This window comes from Phodopus roborovskii, unplaced genomic scaffold (assembly GCF_943737965.1).
Source record: "Phodopus roborovskii unplaced genomic scaffold, PHOROB, whole genome shotgun sequence".
NCBI classification, from domain to species: Eukaryota; Metazoa; Chordata; class Mammalia; order Rodentia; family Cricetidae; genus Phodopus; species Phodopus roborovskii.
Genome location: NW_026126563.1, coordinates 8,884,276 through 8,902,451, shown reverse-complemented (window position 1 = coordinate 8,902,451; position 18,176 = coordinate 8,884,276).

The window sequence follows — 18,176 nt, the reverse complement described above, 5'->3', positions numbered from 1 at the left end:
TTGATACACATAGTGTTCACTTATCTGTCTATAATTCGCTATCATCAGTTGTCAAATTTCAGTGTCCAACCTTCAAGGACACCCGTGAAACTTACAGTGCTGATGCCCCATGTGCTGAGTTGAAAGGGAATGAAACAATGGAAGGTTCAAGTATGTGTGTCCTACAGAGCCCAGCATCGGGAGCTCATGGATGATGGGAGATAAACAAGGTGCTTGGTGGGAAACCCTTCTCATCATCAGGTATATTAAACCATAAGCAGGTGATTGTCGTTGCCACCCCATTAAAATGCAAGTTGTCTTGTCAAGAATAATACTCGATCATGCAAAGTAATGCAATTAACCATGCTGTTCATCTTGTTTCTTTTCCTGATAGGCATTACTGACACAGAATTTATCAGCATCCCAGTGTTCAAATGTCTTGCTGATGTGATAGGAAATACCGACGTTGACAGAGATACCATAAAACTCATCATATGCCACTAAGATGGGGACATCAATGACAATCTGGTTAGGAAGTTTCATAAGCTCAAAGAACATTTTAGATTTGTTACCATAAAAGAGGAGCTAAAATGCCCCCAAATTCTCATAGCTCATATAGGAAAGATACTTGACAGGGGTTTCTGGGAAGTTAATAGCAGTCCTGAAAACTCACACGGCATTACCAGTGACGAATTGTGAGGCTGGAAGAGATTTTTCTAAGACGTGAATAATAAAGTACCAAATTTGATCAGCTTGTTAGATGAGAGACAGAATTATCTTCATATTCTCTGTTTAAAAATAATATTGAAAAGATTACAGTCATTTAAAGAGATGATCAAAGTGCTTGCTGACAAAAAAATGTAGGAAGAAAAGTATTACAGATGTGTGCCAATTATTCTAAAGTTTGTGGTGCCTGAGGAATTTGTCAGCTTTTCAAATGTGCAGTTTGTTGTGACTTTTCTCTTTCTCATTAAAATTTCACTTTCTGACATAATTTAGTATTTGCAATTTTGAATTATTTTTCTGCAAGTAAGTTCCCTGCATCACACGAGCTCCAGGCCCTACAAATTGGGTCTTATGTTTGTTCAGCCTCTGCTGAGAGAGTCCTTTTCTGCTAGCCACTTATCAGCCTGGGTACCAGCAGGGGTTTGAGACACTAGGCCAGGGTTTGGGTAGCTCTCATGGGGCACCCAGCAGGAGCTGGTAGAGAATATGTTTCTGGGAGACATCACAGATCCTTGGAGACCCACCTGCCTCTCTCTCATCTGTCACACTACCTGAGAGGGCCCAAGCCTTCCCACTGACCATCTTGTCAGGACCTGCCAGGTCCCTGCCAGCCCCCCCCTACATTTCCTTTTAATAAAATTTAATGTTTTCATTTTCAAAGACCTCGAAAATCCAAACACTTTTTTTTAAAGCCCCGAGGAACTATAAAAATTAATAGCACAGGGATAATTTCTTTTTCAGTGGCGACTCAATTAAATCTGCCAAAGTCAGGCTGTGATTTAAATGTGCCACTTGCAGGGAGACCAGGGCAGAGTCGGCACAGGGAACGAAACAATAATATTTACCAATTACCCTCTTGGATGTTTCTCACTAGGCGCTTTTCCCCCAGGGAGGGTTTCCCCCTCCCTCTTTCCTCTCCAGGGCCAGGGCTCAGATCTCTAATTGTTTTCTCCTTGAATGGTCACATTGCTATCAACAAGTGACTGAACTTTGCTTCCCAGGGTAATGGAAAAATACCACCCGGGCAGGCTGCCTGGGGCCACATGGACATCGTCCTCCATGTAGGCCTGAGTTCAACTTTGAAAACTGGAGAGGAGGTCCAAGTTCGTCACAGCCAGCTGCTCCAGGAAGACCAGACATCCAGATTCCATGCTCAGTCCTGTCCCTGAGGTTCTGTTCTCCAGAATGTCCTCGACCATGGAACACTCACCCCTCATATTTTCCTTGAGGATATTAGGGAGCTTTCCCAATAAAACCTATGGATTTCTTCCTTTATCTCCCCTCAACTCTCCTATTTTAAGCCAACCCATCCTATCTTAATTAACATAGGCTGTCTGTGCTCTGCTTCGGAGAGTTTTGAAACATACAGTTCTATGATAGGCTTATCCAGACTGTAAGCAGCTCAAAGGCAAGGACCCCTCTGTGAGCATCCTCGGCATTACCCATGTGTAGTGCCCAAACCTCTGCGTCCAACAGAAGCTGACGTGTTACATTGGAGGAGGTGTAGAGACTTGAAACATTTCTCTGTATTGAAGGAAGAACCTGTGTGCCTTGGAACATAGGGACAAGGATTCCAGTGATGAAAACATGGTCAGCGCCCACCAGCGGGGTATGGGTAAAGAAGATGGGGGAAATGGTGATTTGGTACAGACTAGTTCCAATAAAGGAGATGGAATAGAGTCCTTGATACTGTCCAGGAGAGGAAGGGCGAGGACATGGAGGCCCTGCACTAGCAACTGAGGAGAAGCTGAGTTTCACTCCATTTCAGAGAGATCAAAGTGAGCTCCAGGCTGCATTTTTAAACATTCCTTTTAAACATTCCCTGCACTTACTGTGTAGTTTCCACTTTTTGTCCCTCCATGGGGACTCCAGACAAGATCCTGTAGAATGCAAAGGGGCCTTTATTTCAGAAGCAGCGACATCTAGAGCCAGTTTACCAACCTTCTGTCTATCCTAGGGCTAAAAGTTCTGCAAGGAGAATAGGAGCCCATGACGTGGGTGGGGATGGGGGTGGGGGATAGGGGTAAGGGTGGGGGGGTGCGTTAGGCTTGAGCAGTCCAAGTACCTGAGGTTTATGGGTGGAAAGTAGGTTGTAGCATAGCTGTCCAGGATGGAAAAGAAGACCTTAGTGGGTACTGACAGGGTCTTCATCCGTGGTAGGAATGGACGGTTGCTGAAATTTGGGCTTGAGCAAAGCCGGTGAACCTTCCAGAGACCCAGATTCTACGTTTTTAGAAAGGGGATAGAGCAGCTTTGCTAGATTGCTGAATAAAACACGCAGCTGAGTTAGTTCATCAACCACTGAGAGCTCTCTAAATACCACAACCCCTGTGGCTGGCATAGCCGACGCCAGGTGACGTAGGTCAGTCTAGATGAATGAACAAGCAGATGACTACAGGAAGCGATGAGCTCCCTAGGGAGGGGACAGAGTTTATGTATGGGTCCAGAGGTACAAGGTGTGGTTGTGAGGGCAGAAGCAGGATCTATACAAAGACAACGGCCTCGTCTGCAGGAAGTCTCTGCCCCAGGACCGCAATGTAGCAGGTCTGTTACCACCTTAAGACTAGACATCAAACATCTTCTTTCCCACTGGAGAGCCCTTGGGAGGAAACCCATTGCTTGAACTTAGTGAAAGTCTTTTGGGTTCTGGCCCAATGAGTACAGCCCAAACAGGCTGAGTCTACACCAAACAGGACATGGGAAGCGAAGCTGTCCCCTCTGATGTTAGTAATCTGGTGTCTTCTGGGTTTAGCCAGATGGCACACAGAAAGCACAGACTACATGCTTAGAAAGTGATGAGATGATTAAAACAGGGTTCACAGAAGACTGATGCAGTTCCAGATGGATGCTGTGGGATGGATGTGTGCAAAGATCACACACTTTCATAGCACGGGGTGCTATCCACTCAAGGCACCTAACTCCCCAATGTCCTGTGAGGTGAAGTCCGAGCATCCTATTTGGGCACTGAAGCTTTCCCCCAACAGTCCAGATGGCCTTTCTGGCATTTTCTTCCCCTTTGGCTGGCCTGCATGAACCTCTTTGCACTTGCCAATCTATCTGAAAACATCGTGTTCCTTTCTTTCTGGATAGTTCTAGCCTATCATTAGGGCCCCCTCACATCTCCTCTTCTTCTCACTGGATTAAAGGGTTTAACTTAACCACCTCTTTTGTCCTTCAGGCCGTATTTCTAACCTCGTTAGGGGCTCCATGCCTCTATCCTTTAACTGGTTTTCAAGCATCCCTTGCCTTACATTGTAACTGTTGAGTTGTCTCATCCTTATTTTCAGCACCTGCATCCCCACTCCCCACGATGGAATTAATGGCATATAGCTTGTAATTCCCTGTGTCCTCCCATTCAGATACATGTTGATCGGGTTTTGAAGACAGAGTCCTTGGTGACCCAGTGACACATATCTCTTGGTATCTCGGGTCAAATGGAAACTTGTGGGAATTAGACGTTTTCATGCTCTTCAAAGCACAGGCATTTAGCAGGTGACCAACAGTAGCTTCAGTGTTCATTCCATGTTTCCCCTCCTACCCGAGTGACACCAGACTCATCTCCAGTCTCTTTATTCTGTGGGGTTGATGCTTTTGTGGGTTCTTTGACACTTTGTGTTTTCTACTCCATACCACTTCTATTCCTGGGACACAAACTCACACCCCACAGTAGCCTTCCATGAGGGTTTTGCTAGTAGAGCATTCTTTTCTCACTTCTACCCTTTTCTGCATTGTGCCTGCTACTTAAACTCTTAGGGTTCCAATGCACTGGTATCAGGGTGTGACTGATCCTGAAATAGTTTGCCCAGCAGGTGGCACTGTGTTGGAAATGTTTGGAAACTTTGGCAAGTAGCCGCTAGCTAGAGGAAATGGGTCCCTAGGAGTGGGCGGGCCTTTGAGGTTTATACCCACTCCTTATTCCTGCCCTATTTTCTGTTGCAGAATTCACTGTGAAATGAGCAGCCTTGGCTCCATAATTCCACACCACCATCTGAGCAGCTGTGATAGGATGAACCCCTGAAACCACGACCTGAAGTAAATCCTTTACTCCTTAAGTCATACCTCTAGTATGTAGCTCTGTCTGTCCTAGAACTCACTATGTAGGCCAGGCTGGCCTTGAACTCACAGAGATCCACCTGCCTCTGCCTCCTGGGTGCTAGGATTAAGGGTGTGCACCACCATGCCTGGCTTCACAGTTCTTTTCAACCATGACAAAATAAGTTCCCTCCCTTCCTCTATAGATCCAGAAATGTCAGGGTATTGGTGAGATGGGGGATAAAGAGCCGCTTTGGACTTGGTTGGTGTTCGCTTCAACATTCTCTTCACCTCTTTTATCCATCGATTGCTATATATTCTTTTAGTTTGGAAATTGCCAGGTGCCACAAATATCTCACATAATGGACAAATGCCAGCTAAACTCAACGTCTAAAAGATCAGCCCTGCGAGATGCTTGGGTTTCAAGACTGCAGCCATGGAGGGTTTAGGGACATGCCCCACAGTAACAGAAGTGTTGCAGCCTGCTCTCTTGCCAACTCCGCCTGCTGTTTTCGCTACAGCCTTTTTACCCGCACCACACTGGGCAGAAGGGCGCCCTTCACTTCCCCCCTCTTTTCTCCCCACCCAGTCATTCCCAGCACAAAGTTCCATTCTTCATTAATGCTGTTTTAAAGCCAGCATGGAGCTGTTTTCCAGATGTGGCCATGCGCAGACAGCAATTGTGCTCTGTGATCCCTTCCAGCTGCTCCAGTCGCTTGCCAACAAATCCCCCCACCCCCACCCCCACCCCCACCCGGCGGGCCCCAGGAGTCCATGTTTGGGGGCTGCAAATTAGGACAACCGTTGTAAAATGATCATGTGTTCCACACGGCCTTCCCCAGAAGAATTATAGACTTTATAACTGAGCTAATTGGCATTAGGTCTTGCCCGAAAGGTCAGCAGAGTGGCAGGGAAGCAGGGTCTTGGGAAATTGATTGGCTGTCTCTCTCTTCTTCCCCTGACCCCCTTCCCCTTTTGAAATATGGCCTACCTGCCCTGCAGAGTTGCTGACTCTTGTAAATTACTGCTTCGGCTGTACGGGACTATGACACATTGTTCTACATTGCATGGAAGGCAGTATGGATGCTGAAGGGCTGTGTAATTATACCCTGCAAATGCCTCTCCTCACCACAAGCTCCAGCCCTTGTGTGCCTCTGTGAAGCAGGACCATTGTAACTTTCCTTACCTTTAAACTGCTCGGGATTTACCTAAGGGCACCATGCAGCCTTTGGCTTTTTATATTTTTTTTCTCCTCACGCGTGCCGGTTTATTTGGAATCGTCTTGTGGTCCATATGGTGGGGGGAATTTCCTTCTATTGTTTCTCACCTGGGAATCCTTGCATGGTGCTTTTACATTCCACACATTCTTATTGAGCATATTATAGTTGGGATGCAAGCCTGGCTTTGGGAGGGAAAGACAGCCATGTTGTGGGATAAAAAGATGTATTTAATCTGCAGATTGTGTGGTTCCCTTCCTGCCTGGGGTAAATCAGATGTGTGCCTTTCTTCACCTTGGGCTTTCTACCTGGGATGTGACATGGAAAGTCTCCATTGAAACTTATATGGTAGCTGGGTGGAAAAGCTCATTAAGCCTCTGCATATTAATACTCCCTTTTCTTAGTAGGGGTTCCTGAGAATCTAATGAAAGTTGACCTCACCCTGTGCACTGTTTTGCTTATAGTCCCAGGCTGATTTTGGATCTGTTGATTTCCACTTAGGGATGGATTCTGGGTGATGATCTGTGCCTGGTTACCATCCATACCCACTGACATTTGAGCCTGTGAGCTCCCTTGACCTACCCTAATGGAGAGGCTGGAGAAACAAGGCTTAGGCTGACCGAAGGAATGGGCAAAGGGAGAGGGAACAGTATCAGCGCCTATTTTGGAGGAACAACATGATTGCTGGGTCTGAAAAACACAAATTACTGTTTGTTTGTGTAACTCTTTCAAATGTACAAACACTTGGGATATAGATGCTGTGGATTCATTTAGTGTTTGCCCCATCAACAATGCCATTAAGACTGTGTTGACATGGTAGGGGGAATTTGTAAGGTTAGTAAATGCTATGTAATGCAGGAGAGGGCTCTGCATGGAGAAAATTAGGAGCTCCCAGGCTACTGTGTCACTTTGGGGTTGGCTGCTGTTGTCTCTCATCTTGCTTGCTGTGATAGCCTGAGAACACATCTTCCTTCTGTCCTTATAAATGCCAGGCCCTTCTAAGTTACCTTAGGCTGGTGACACCCTCCTTAAATCCAAGGACTTCTCATGCATGGTCACCTGCTCTGGGCTTATTTTTAAACTCTCCATCTTGCTTAGTATATTCGATCTTTCCAGCCTCTAGACAAGACATTGAGTGACTGATACATCTCCCCACTTGCTGCAATCTACCCAAGGCATTCAAATTCCAGTCTTCTCCCTTCCATCTCACCTTGCCTTGTGTAACAGCTACACCCTCTTTCTGTTTTTGCCCACAGCACCCGGTTCAGCCTCTCTTGTCTATAACTTCCCATGAGAACATCAGGTCCTTGGGAAGAGGCACTTTGGGGTATCTACAGTTGCAGCCACAGTGTGGTTTTCTGACATTTATGCATGTCCAGTGAATGACCAAAACGGGAAAGGAAGCTCTTCCTCCTCTCAGAGGCTCCTTCTGCTCCTGGCCCTCAGCACTCTACTTAGCTGTCACGTGGGAGATGAAGGCACTACTTCCTTATTCTGACCTTGAGGGGAACCATAGGCATTGTTGCAAAAGTATTTGCAGAAAAGGGAAGGAGTGAAATGGATGGGGGCCGAGTGGATCACACAAGGGCATCCCGGGGGACCAGCAGGTCCTACATAGACAGGCAGATAGGATGAGGGGAGTCCTAAGAGGGGAGAACAGAGTCAAAGTGGACAGAGTGAGCCGGGCGTGGGCCCTGCTGAGTGAGAGTAGCTGTGCAACAGCAACTGCTGACTCAGGTCTCCAGACGCCATCCTCACCCCGCAGTATTACTTGGGGATCATTGCGAGGCAACAAAGCAAGGACATTCTTCTTTATTTGCTGTGATTGGGAACTTAGCCCCAAAGTTCAGTCCACACGTCAGACTCTAACCCAGATCCCAGCACTTCCTGCTGCTAGGGGTTACTTCTAACGCCGTGGTCTCTTGAATCCACCTGGAGAGAGCTTCTGGTTTGTTACTGAGTGCCATTGCTCTACAAAAACTCAGAGCCATGCCTCCCCACCCTGCCATCCTCACTCAGGAGGCCAGTTCCCCTAACTGGTTAACTTATAAAACCCAGAGTACCCCATGTTACCATGCATCTCCACTTGTGAATTGCTACGTCTCTAGGTCTCAGGCACATGGTGTACTGCCTGGACATTCCAGGAAACCATGGTACATGCCAATGAGCAACAGGGTCCTTTATGATCGGAACCTAAAAGCCAATGTTGGAGTCTTCTGGTTCCCAGATCTGGAACCAGAAACCAAATAGTCTACAGTACCTGATTATTCCTCGGGGACTTGATTTTCTAAGGTGCAGACATACACTTATCCCTTTGAGATCCACCCTGTCTGGTATTTGACATTGGACTTGTAACAAGCCTGATCTTTCTTCCCACTGGCAACATTGCTGGGCTGACTCTACACTTCTATGAATGGCCAGTTCAACATCTTATAAGCCTCCAGCTCAGTTTAGCAGAGATTTTTGTTCAAGAAGATAGCATTTGGATGACAAAGTGAGTTTCTATTAAGTCCCTCCTTAACTCTGGGGTACAACGTAGATGACACCGTGAAGCTATTATGGCAACAACCATAGTTGCTTAGTACTTAAAAGTGTCAACTTTTGAAGTTAATGTCATGCCTTCTTCTGGACCAATCTTCCCTTCCATGGACACACACTTACCACCGCCCTGTTCTCCTCACTTTTATGTTTATTTTTCAGCTTCCACACAGTCCTCACACTGTTCATCTCATTTCCTTTTTATGCCGACGTACATGAAGGAACATCAGGAACACTTTTCTCATGTTGGGACGAAACCACGGCCCAGCCTTGATACAGCTCAGGCCAGAAGAGAGCTAAAGGCCTAGGCTCTGCTCTTGTCCCAACAGTTTCTTATTGGCAGGTCCAAATTTAGATTGGTTAACTCAGGCACTTTCTCCTTGGTAATGCCATACTTTTAGCCCCTAACTGCTGCCAAGTTGTATCTTGAAGATCATTTTGCAGCTTTTATTCCATGAAAGATTTTCATAACTTCAGAGAAATTCTGGGTACTGGGGAGTTGGTGTTTTTCCATGTGTAGCTCAAGCAGTCATCTGTCAACACACTGCCCAGTTCTCCACTGTGTTTAAAATTCATCCCCACTTCTTATAATTACTCACATTAAAAAAAAAAAAACTTTAGCATTCTATAGGAAATGGAGGCATGCTTCCTTCATGTCTTTTCCAACTAGGAGAGAATTTATTTGGATGGACTTAGGACTTTGAATTGCTTGTTCCAAGCCATATTAATTATTGGTTCTGGCCTTTTATTCTAGGGATGTCTATTTTTATTGATGAAAATATAATCCAGTCCCAACCCTTGGCTCCCTCTCATACTCTAAAGCCTTCCTGATCCCTCTGGCTGTCCCTTCTTTGCCATTTCCACAGAAGAGGGACTTGGGCTGTGTTGACCTTGCATCTCTAAGCCAGGTAGCAACTGGCACTTCTCCTTTTACTCTTCAGTTCTTCTGGAATCCAGGTCAGCGTGTAGTGTCCAACAGTCTTGTGATATCCTCTAGTCCCTTCTCCTTCTTTGAAAGTCCTTAACCAATTATCTCCAATTTGCATCATGTTTGGGCTCAATAACACAATGAAATCACTGGAGTCAGCCAATACAGGCAATGCGCTCCTTCTGCTTTGCTAAGTGTCCTCATGACCAATAGAGTATGAGACAGGATCCTCCACCTCATTGCCTTTATAATTTACAGCCAAAGAGATGCTCAATAAATGACTCTAAGAGGTGATGGTGACTGAACTTATTATGTACTTTGGGGGATGCTAGGGATGCAGGGATAGACATGTCTTAGTCCCCACACTCAGAAAACTAACAGTGGAGATGAATAGGGAAATATGAGAATTCCAGTGACTTCAAGGGAGCAATAACTACATATGGAATTTAAAAAATCAATATTATATTTAAAAAAAAACATGGCCATTTGAACTTCTGGCTTTATAAAGAGGAGTCATCAGGGCTGGGCAGCTGGAAGAACTTGATATAGTCTGGAAGCAGACATGGTAACTAAGGCATAGGGGCTGTGGATAGTGCTGTGAGGTCGTCCTGGAAAGTCTGGAGGCTGAAACAGGACTCTGAACAACTGAGCTATGGACTCCCATCTCAGTGACCTTTAGTTATCACTCAGATTGCAATGGGTTAAGTTGTCTGAACTTTCCCAACACACTGAGGCTTATACACTTGTCTCTGTATGTGAAGTAGGACTTCGTTTTGCTAACCTTAACTTTAATCTCTTTTCATCTTTCTTCAGAGTTTGGTCTAGTTGATATCTCTCAGATGACTTTACTGTCATCTGAGTTATGTGCAGCAAACCCATTGTTTTACCATTGCTTTATATGCTACTTAAAACTTAATAGAAACATTAAAAAAGATAAGATTCCAAGAAGATATCAGTAACTGTGAAACCAGGAAATAAATCCATCTTTATCAGTGACTTTGGAAGTTGAATTCCTTTGGGCCTTAGTTTTGTTCTCTGAAATACAGGGCAAGTAACCCTAGACCCGCCTACCTCATTGAGTGATTATGAAACTTAACTGTAACAATGACCGTTAGAGCCTTGAAGCACCGAAGTCAACATAAGTGCAAGGGCTTATTACCTAAAAGGAAGGAGACAACAGCCCCTTCCTCCCTTATCAGTGTCAGCTTGGGGTGGGTGAGTCCCTTGGTCTCCATAGCAACTCGCCTCATCTTCTCACTGATGGTTTTGTCCCCACACAGGTGGCAGTCCTCATTCAGTATCTCAAATTACCCACACTCATTGGGGTCTATAAAGCTCCGAGGTAGAGTGGAGGTAGAAGGTAGAAGAAGGTAAGGCTCCTTTCCCTTCTCACGTTAATAAGGGCGTCTGAAGGAAGTAGTCTCCTATCCCAGGAAGGCAGAGCCTGGACCCCACAGAGGTTTGAGAAGGTATCTGCACTTTCCTTATCCCTAAATGCTTTTCCCAATTTGGCCAGCTCTGGCTCTGCATGCTTGTAGCTTGTCTACCTGGTTATCAGTTGTTTCAAAATTTGTGATCTTAGTTCAACATAGCTCATGCTTTGGGCTATTAGACTTTCCTAGTTTTCAGTCTCCCTTGTGGGTGGAGGAGCGTCAGTGAACTGGAAGCCAAATTCCTGCTTTATTACTCTTTGGAGAATGGCAAAAGAGCCCCTTGTGCTCACAGTCCTGGCCTTTGGACCATTTTATTTCTACCCAAGCAGCAGCATGCACCTCAGAGCCTGGGGTGCAACAAGGGAAATGGGCAGGTACAGGAAGGAGGAGGGTAGACCTTCACCTATGAGCAACACTGCAGGGTTGATGGCACGTGCCAGTCTCTGGGTCCCTTCCGTCTTCACAGAGATACACATCACCTTCATAGCACTCGCTACAAATGTCCCAGCCTGCAATCCAGATCTGTCCCTTCAGCGCAGCGCCACACCCTGGTTTCACATAGCATGGATTTAAAAGCCCATTAAACGTGAGACCAGAGTTCTTCTTTCTAGTTCCTGAATCAAGAATCATCTTTACTGTGCCTGTCCCCTCAGGGTCTTCTTCCTGGGTCAGAAGAGTATATACTGCATTTCCATTTCTTAATGGAAACTCCTCATAGTTATAAATAATGGCGTTCTTAGCTTGGATGGGCTATATTGGAGTCTCTGCCCTGTTCCTTGGAGACCATCTGGTGATAATCTTGTGATCTTGAGCTCACTGAGTCTCTGTAACTCTCTGTCTGTTCAGCTTTAAAACGAGGGCGATAATGTGAATAAGATGATAAAATGAGAGATGCGCTCCATGCAAGTGGCTCTTAAGATACCAATATAACAGGTTGCAAAGTTCAGGCCTTCATAGGGCTCCTGGGCACTGCTTTGTCTGGCCTAGCCTGTTCTGGAGTGGCTTTCTTGTGTAAATCACAGTTCGCTTGGCTTTGATGACCTAAAAGTCAGGGCAGGATGGCTGCAGGATGAGAGAGACTGGGAGGGACTCGGGACATCTCTGGAACAAAGAGAGAGGCAGCCTTTAAACGTCCTTGAAAAAAAACCTCTCAGAAAGGACACATTGAAAGTAGGGCTCTGCTTCTATGATGTTCAGTGTAATGGGTTTCTAAACATGATGATTCCTCTTCAGCCAAAACCAATAATATATTTTCCCTCTTAGTGTAAATAGTTCCATTCCTTGCATTATCAGCTGGTTGGTTGATATGGTGACTGTCCCTATCCAGAACAAGGACAAGCCCTGGACCCTCTGGTCGGTACCCTGGTCAGGAAGGAGTTAGAAGATGCTTCCTACTCAGGTGGACTAAGGGCGTGCAGGGATGTGCATACTATGTGGTTGAGATGGTCTAATATGTCTTCTCCACGCTTTCATCATAGCCCATTTCAGAATAGCCCACAGGTAATGTGGAATGGAAGTCGAGGTGGCTCTTTCTTGGGAGATGCCAAAAGCAATTAGGCAAACAAATAAACTCAACAGTGTCATTGACAGTTTAGTACTCACTAAGAGCGGTGTAAAGTGCTTGTGTAAGCAATTTGATTTTTTTTTCTTCAGTACATCTTCACAGGGGTTGGTCCTATGATCACTCTGACTTTACACAAAGGAAAACTGAGAAGTTTAGCCATCACTGTGGATTTGAAGTTACTCCGGCTTCAAAGACAATCCCTTTGCTGCTAGATGCTGACATTTTAGAGCTTAGATAGGAGCTTCAGAAGATTTGTTCTTATTACTTTTAACTATGTGTATGTGCGTATATGTCACATGTATGTAGGGCCCTACAGAGGTCAGAAGGGGGGGCACATCCCATGGAGCTGGACTTGCATGTGGTGGGAACATGTATGATGAATTCAGGTCCTCTGTAAGAGCAGCAAGTACTCTTAACCCCGAGACATCTCTCCAGTCCCTCAGATAAAATGTTTGTGACAGTTGCTAATGGACTTGATCTGTAGGGAGAGGCTTCATTGGTGATGCTGGCTGCTGCTTTCAGGGCCTGGGTTAGATCACGTCTGTCTCTCAGACGAAAACGGAGCCCATTGCTTCCAAAGGGTCCTTGCACTCTGTTCCCATTCAGGTAAGTTGGCCTCATTCCCCTCACTGTTTGGCATTGCTCGCGTGTCAGTTTGCTGTGTCCTCAGGATTCTCAGGTGAAGCTGAATCAACCCAGAACTCAGAAACCCAGAAAGCCTTACAGGTCTGGGTAGTCTCTGGCTCAGCAATTCTTCCAGGACTTCAGAAAAGAACATTATCTTGACTGTAGGGAAAATCAGCTTTGAAGATATTCATGTTTGTTTATGAAGCAGTAGAAAGTGAATCAAATGCTCCTGGGATGACACACAGGCTAGTTACGGTACAGATGTTCCCTAACTTAAAATGCAGTTATGCCTCAGTAAGGCCACCACGGGTGCGCCTACCCCCCCATGCCCCCAGACTTACCCCCTGCTCGCTACCCTCAGCACACTCAGTCTGAGCCCAGCTCCTCCACTGCCTTGCAAACTCCCTTGAACACCATTGGTCTGGCATTGCTGTGCTGCCCTGACACCCCGCCTCCTCCCTGTCTTTCTGAAGCCACAGCCCTCGGAGGTAAACATTTGGTCCTGACCATTTGACCTGGGTTCTGCTGGGACTTTCGGAGCCACTCACAGCAATTCTCAGCTGTGCCCTCTGAGAATTCCAAGCCCACGGAGATCAGAAAGTTATTATGGAGCTGAGCAACGTACCTTTGCAATAGCCCTGCAGGCTGTCTCAGGCAAGAGAGCTGAAAATCTAAGCTAGGCTTTTTGATTGTTGATGCCTAGGGAATTCAAAAGTTAAAAAAGAAAAAAACCAAACTTTTCCCTTTCATCTCACAAACCCCCTAGGATGGGTGCTTTTTGTAATGTCTACCAAAGGAGTTAGCCTACTGACAGAAAGGGGTCTCTGCTTCCTAACACTAATACTGACTTTTAGGAATATACCAATAAGGGGCTATTGATGAGTCCTGCTCACACGGAGACCGTGGCTCGTGTAATCTTAGTTATAGGCAGAAGCAGACAGTGCTGTCTCTCACCCGCTGTCTCTCTGTGCCCGACTAATCCCCCTCTCCTGAAAATCTAGGTCATCTTACCCATACTACTTGGTTGTCCAATGACCCTCAAATCACACTAGGGTCACCTCTTACAGCTACAGTGACTTAGTTATATTTTGGTCAACTTTAAAGGTTCAAACTAAACATCTTCAGCAGAACTGCTCTGGGTTAGAATCCACTGGAAAGATCGTCTTTCACTGGCTCCCTGTTGGAAGAGGTTGCTCCTTGCTTTGAAAAAAAAATGCCTTTGACCCATGTTGATGTGTATAAGCCTTTCTTTTGGAGGTTGGAGGGTGGAGAATGGACCAGTGTGGGTACTTGGTTCCATGAGAGCTGTTTCTAGGATGGTTGGCTATCTTGGTGAATATTTGCCTGAAGGGATGAAAAGGCAGATTGGGTTGATAAGGTCTCCAGATTGTGTTCAACAGATGTTGGTAATGGTAGGAGATATGGGCACACATACAGATGTGTATACAGCACCCCCCCACTCCCCACAGCAAAATCAAGGCAGTGGGAGAACTCTGGCAAGAAACTAAAGACTCCTGTTGTTGAGGGGCACAAAATATCCCTGGATCCAGCATGGCCTTGAACCTGCAAGTGCTTAGATGCTTGTTCATGGTATCTTGTTGGGAAGAGGCTATGCTCTGCTTCAAGTCTCCTGAGTTCACATTCCTTCTAACTCAGGTAAGATATTTCCCCCTTGCCTTCAACCCTACCCCTCCCTTCCCAACACCTTTTACCCTAAAGATATTTCTTGCCTCTTGATTAGAGCTCAATCTAATCCCCAAGTCTTAGCTCCTTGGAGACAAAGAGAGGCTCTGTACATTCTCTACGTCTCTCCCAGGCATCACAAGCCGAGGTGCCTTGTCTTAGATCTTGGGCTGGGCAGTTAAACTTTCTCGATAACTCCCCAAAGAGACATTGGCTGTCCCCAGTGGGACATGCTTAATTGATGTATGAGTGTAACGGAGGATAGGAAAACATGACGAATTGGACAGGGGTGTTTAGTTGGAGAACAGACTGGGAAAAGGTACAGGGATGGGAACCAGGCTTGTCAGGGGCTACAAGGGCACCTGACTGGGGAGCTGAGATACAGATTATGCCACCCTGTAGTCCTCATTCTGTCATTAAATCTGGAGAAGCCACCATGTGGGTGTGACAGCTAAGCTAACCCACCCTCTTGGTCACCTCAGGCATGAGTGTGAGGATTAAAGAAAGGAAAAAGAAAGAAAGAGAGAGAAAGAAAGGAAAAGCCTCATTATTATGGTTGGAAATCCTCGCAGCAGATATAAAATTTTATGAGTTGCCTATGGCTCAGCACCCAGTATTTTTGACATCCCCCATTTCGCATACAGTATTTTAAACATGTGAGACACAGGCATTGCTGCTAAAAATTTTTTTCCACCCTTTTCATTTTTCCCTCCTTTCTGTCATGGCTTAGCGGGTAGCTCTGAAGTTTTTAATACTGAAGGGCCCATTTCATGTTATTTATTACCTTGCTTGTGTGAACGCCGAGGCCTATAAATCGTCAACACAGACTGTCTAATTCCAGCAACAGCGAGGTTTCGTCACATGTAATTAAAAGATCCCAAAGCCATCGGAATGTAATGGATTTGGAAATGACACCATGGGGGCAAGGGGAACAGGCCCGCGAAGAGGCAGCAGTATTTCAAAGGCTTTCTTGCAAGGTCTGGGATCGATGGGGCTGCCTGGCAGGGATCCAGCAGGGCTAGCTGGTGTGGGGATGGAGGCATGGTCTGGATTTTCTCTTATCTCCAGCTCCGAGACCACACCTTTGTAATTCCCACCTACACGGAGGTACACCAAGTATGCGAACTCACAGATTCCTGCAGCCTGGCCTGCCAAGGCTCAAGCTCTGACAGCCGTGTGCGGCTGCCATCCTGGCAAGAGAAACTTTAGGAGCAAGGAGATAACATAGTCTTACCGGCAGACACCGAGCCCGGGGCAGCAGGTACATCTGGGTGTTTACCTTTCGTACAAGTGAAATAGGACTCTTGTTCTTGTCTACCATGTCCCTTGAAATTGATTCTGGGTCTTGTAGGTCCCATAGGTGCTTGTCAGTGACTCACATTGTGCAGTCAAATGAAAGCTCCCTAACTTGCTGCACACAGACATTCCCTGAGTTCCCTGAACACCGGCATTTTCTAGTTATTGGAGCACGTTAGTGCTGCAGTGGTCCTTGTCTATTTTGCCACCTTACTACCTCCACGGGGTCCCAAGCACAGACTGGGCACACATCTTTCCTGGCCCTGGCGACTTCCCACTGGCCTGATAGAAAAATGTAATCATCAACTTCATATGTAAGGAAAGAGGAGAGGGGGAAATAAAGTGGGAAAAGGAAGGAAAGAAAAAGATTAGAAGGGAAGAAATGGTGGAGAATAGTCTCTCATGTTCTTTTACTGTCACCGGGCTTTACAAGATATGGACAATTGACTCTAGTTTGATAGTCCCCATTGACCCCTATTTCCTAGTGTGCAGAGCCTGTATCTCCCACAGGGTACTAAGATGGCTGTATGTGAGCAACAGTCTTTAGAAGTGATGGCCTATCAGTTTAGAAATTAGTTTATTAAAAAGATTGTGTGATGGGAGATGTCATTCTGTAAATATGTTTCTCATATTGGTTAATGAATGAAGCACTGCTGGCCAATAGGAAAGCAAGATAAAAGGGGCTAGGAGACAAGGAGGATTCGGGAAGAGGTAGGAGGAGATTCAAAATGTAGGACCAAGAGAGGAAAACTCTGGACCCTCTCTCTGGTAAGATAAGACCACGTGGAAATACTTAGATTAATAGAAATGGGTTAATATTTAAGACAGAGCTAGCCAATAAGAAACACTAGTAACAGGCCAACAGCTTTATATCTAATACAGTGTCTCTGTGTGTTATTTGAAGCTTGCGCGGCTCTGGGGACTAGGCTGGAAGGAAAACCGCTCATAACAATTGTGGTTTATTAAATCAGTGGTTATAGGCTCTCCTTTAATAACCGTGCCTAGCACTGAGTAGTTAGCTAGATTTCCATCCAGTAGCAGGCATGAGCTTCCTATTTTTGAGCAGTTTGTAAATCCAGTTAGAGAGCTGTTGGTTACCACTAAGGTATGTGTGCCACTACTGCACGCTTAGGGTCATCATGCCATGCTGGTCATTGATGTGGTTCATAGGTGTCCTAGGATAGGGTAGCTGGATAGGACTGTTGCTTGCTTCCCTCATTTGGAAGCTTACATGGCACCTTCTGGGACTATGAAAGCAGGTCTTCAGGGAGGGTCTCTCGGGTCACCTCAAGCTTGGGGTCCTTCGGGTCCTGTTTCTGAAGTACGTGCATGGTGTCTTTAGCAATAACAACATCAGAAGCTGTATCTATAAAGTCTCACCAATACATTTCCTTAAATATGAGCTGAACCTGGGAAACACCAATGAATGTGCAGAACTGGATAGAGAAAAGCCCATACAGTCTCTACCCTAGAATTAATTATAAGCAACCGAGGAAAGCTGGGAGAGGCAAACTTTCCCAGGAAATAGCACATCAGTTGGTTGTTAGAGCTAAATGGTTAGCCTTGAAACATATATACAGGTAGCATTATATGAACTGAACAGATTATGTTTAGGAACATATATATATATATATATATATATATATATATGTGTGTGTGTGTGTGTGTGTGTGTGTGTGTGTGTGTGTGTTCAATAACAGTGAAAAAGAGAGGCTGTGCATTTGAAGGAGAGTGGGGAAGGGTATGTAGGAGGGCTTGGAAGGAACAAAGGGGAGGGAGAAATTAATCAAATTATAATGTCAAAAAGTTATGGCTTATGTCTTGTCTCTTCTCTTGAGGAAACAGGCTGCCATGTGTGAAGAAGCCTGTGCAGGGGTTCACGTGTCAAGGACCTAAAGCTTTTGGTTGTAGCTAACCAGGAACTTAGACCTGCCAACAGCCAGGTAATGCGCTTACGAATGGGTAGTCAGTCCTAACTGAGCACTGACATGACTTAAACCCTGTTGGATAACAGGGTGAACGCAATCCCATGAAAGGCCCATAGCCAGAGCGGCCCCACGAAGCCACCCTACATTCCCCAGGTGCAGAAACTGAGCTAATGAATATTGTTTTGGTTTTCTACAACCTGAACACAACAATGGACAACTAACAAA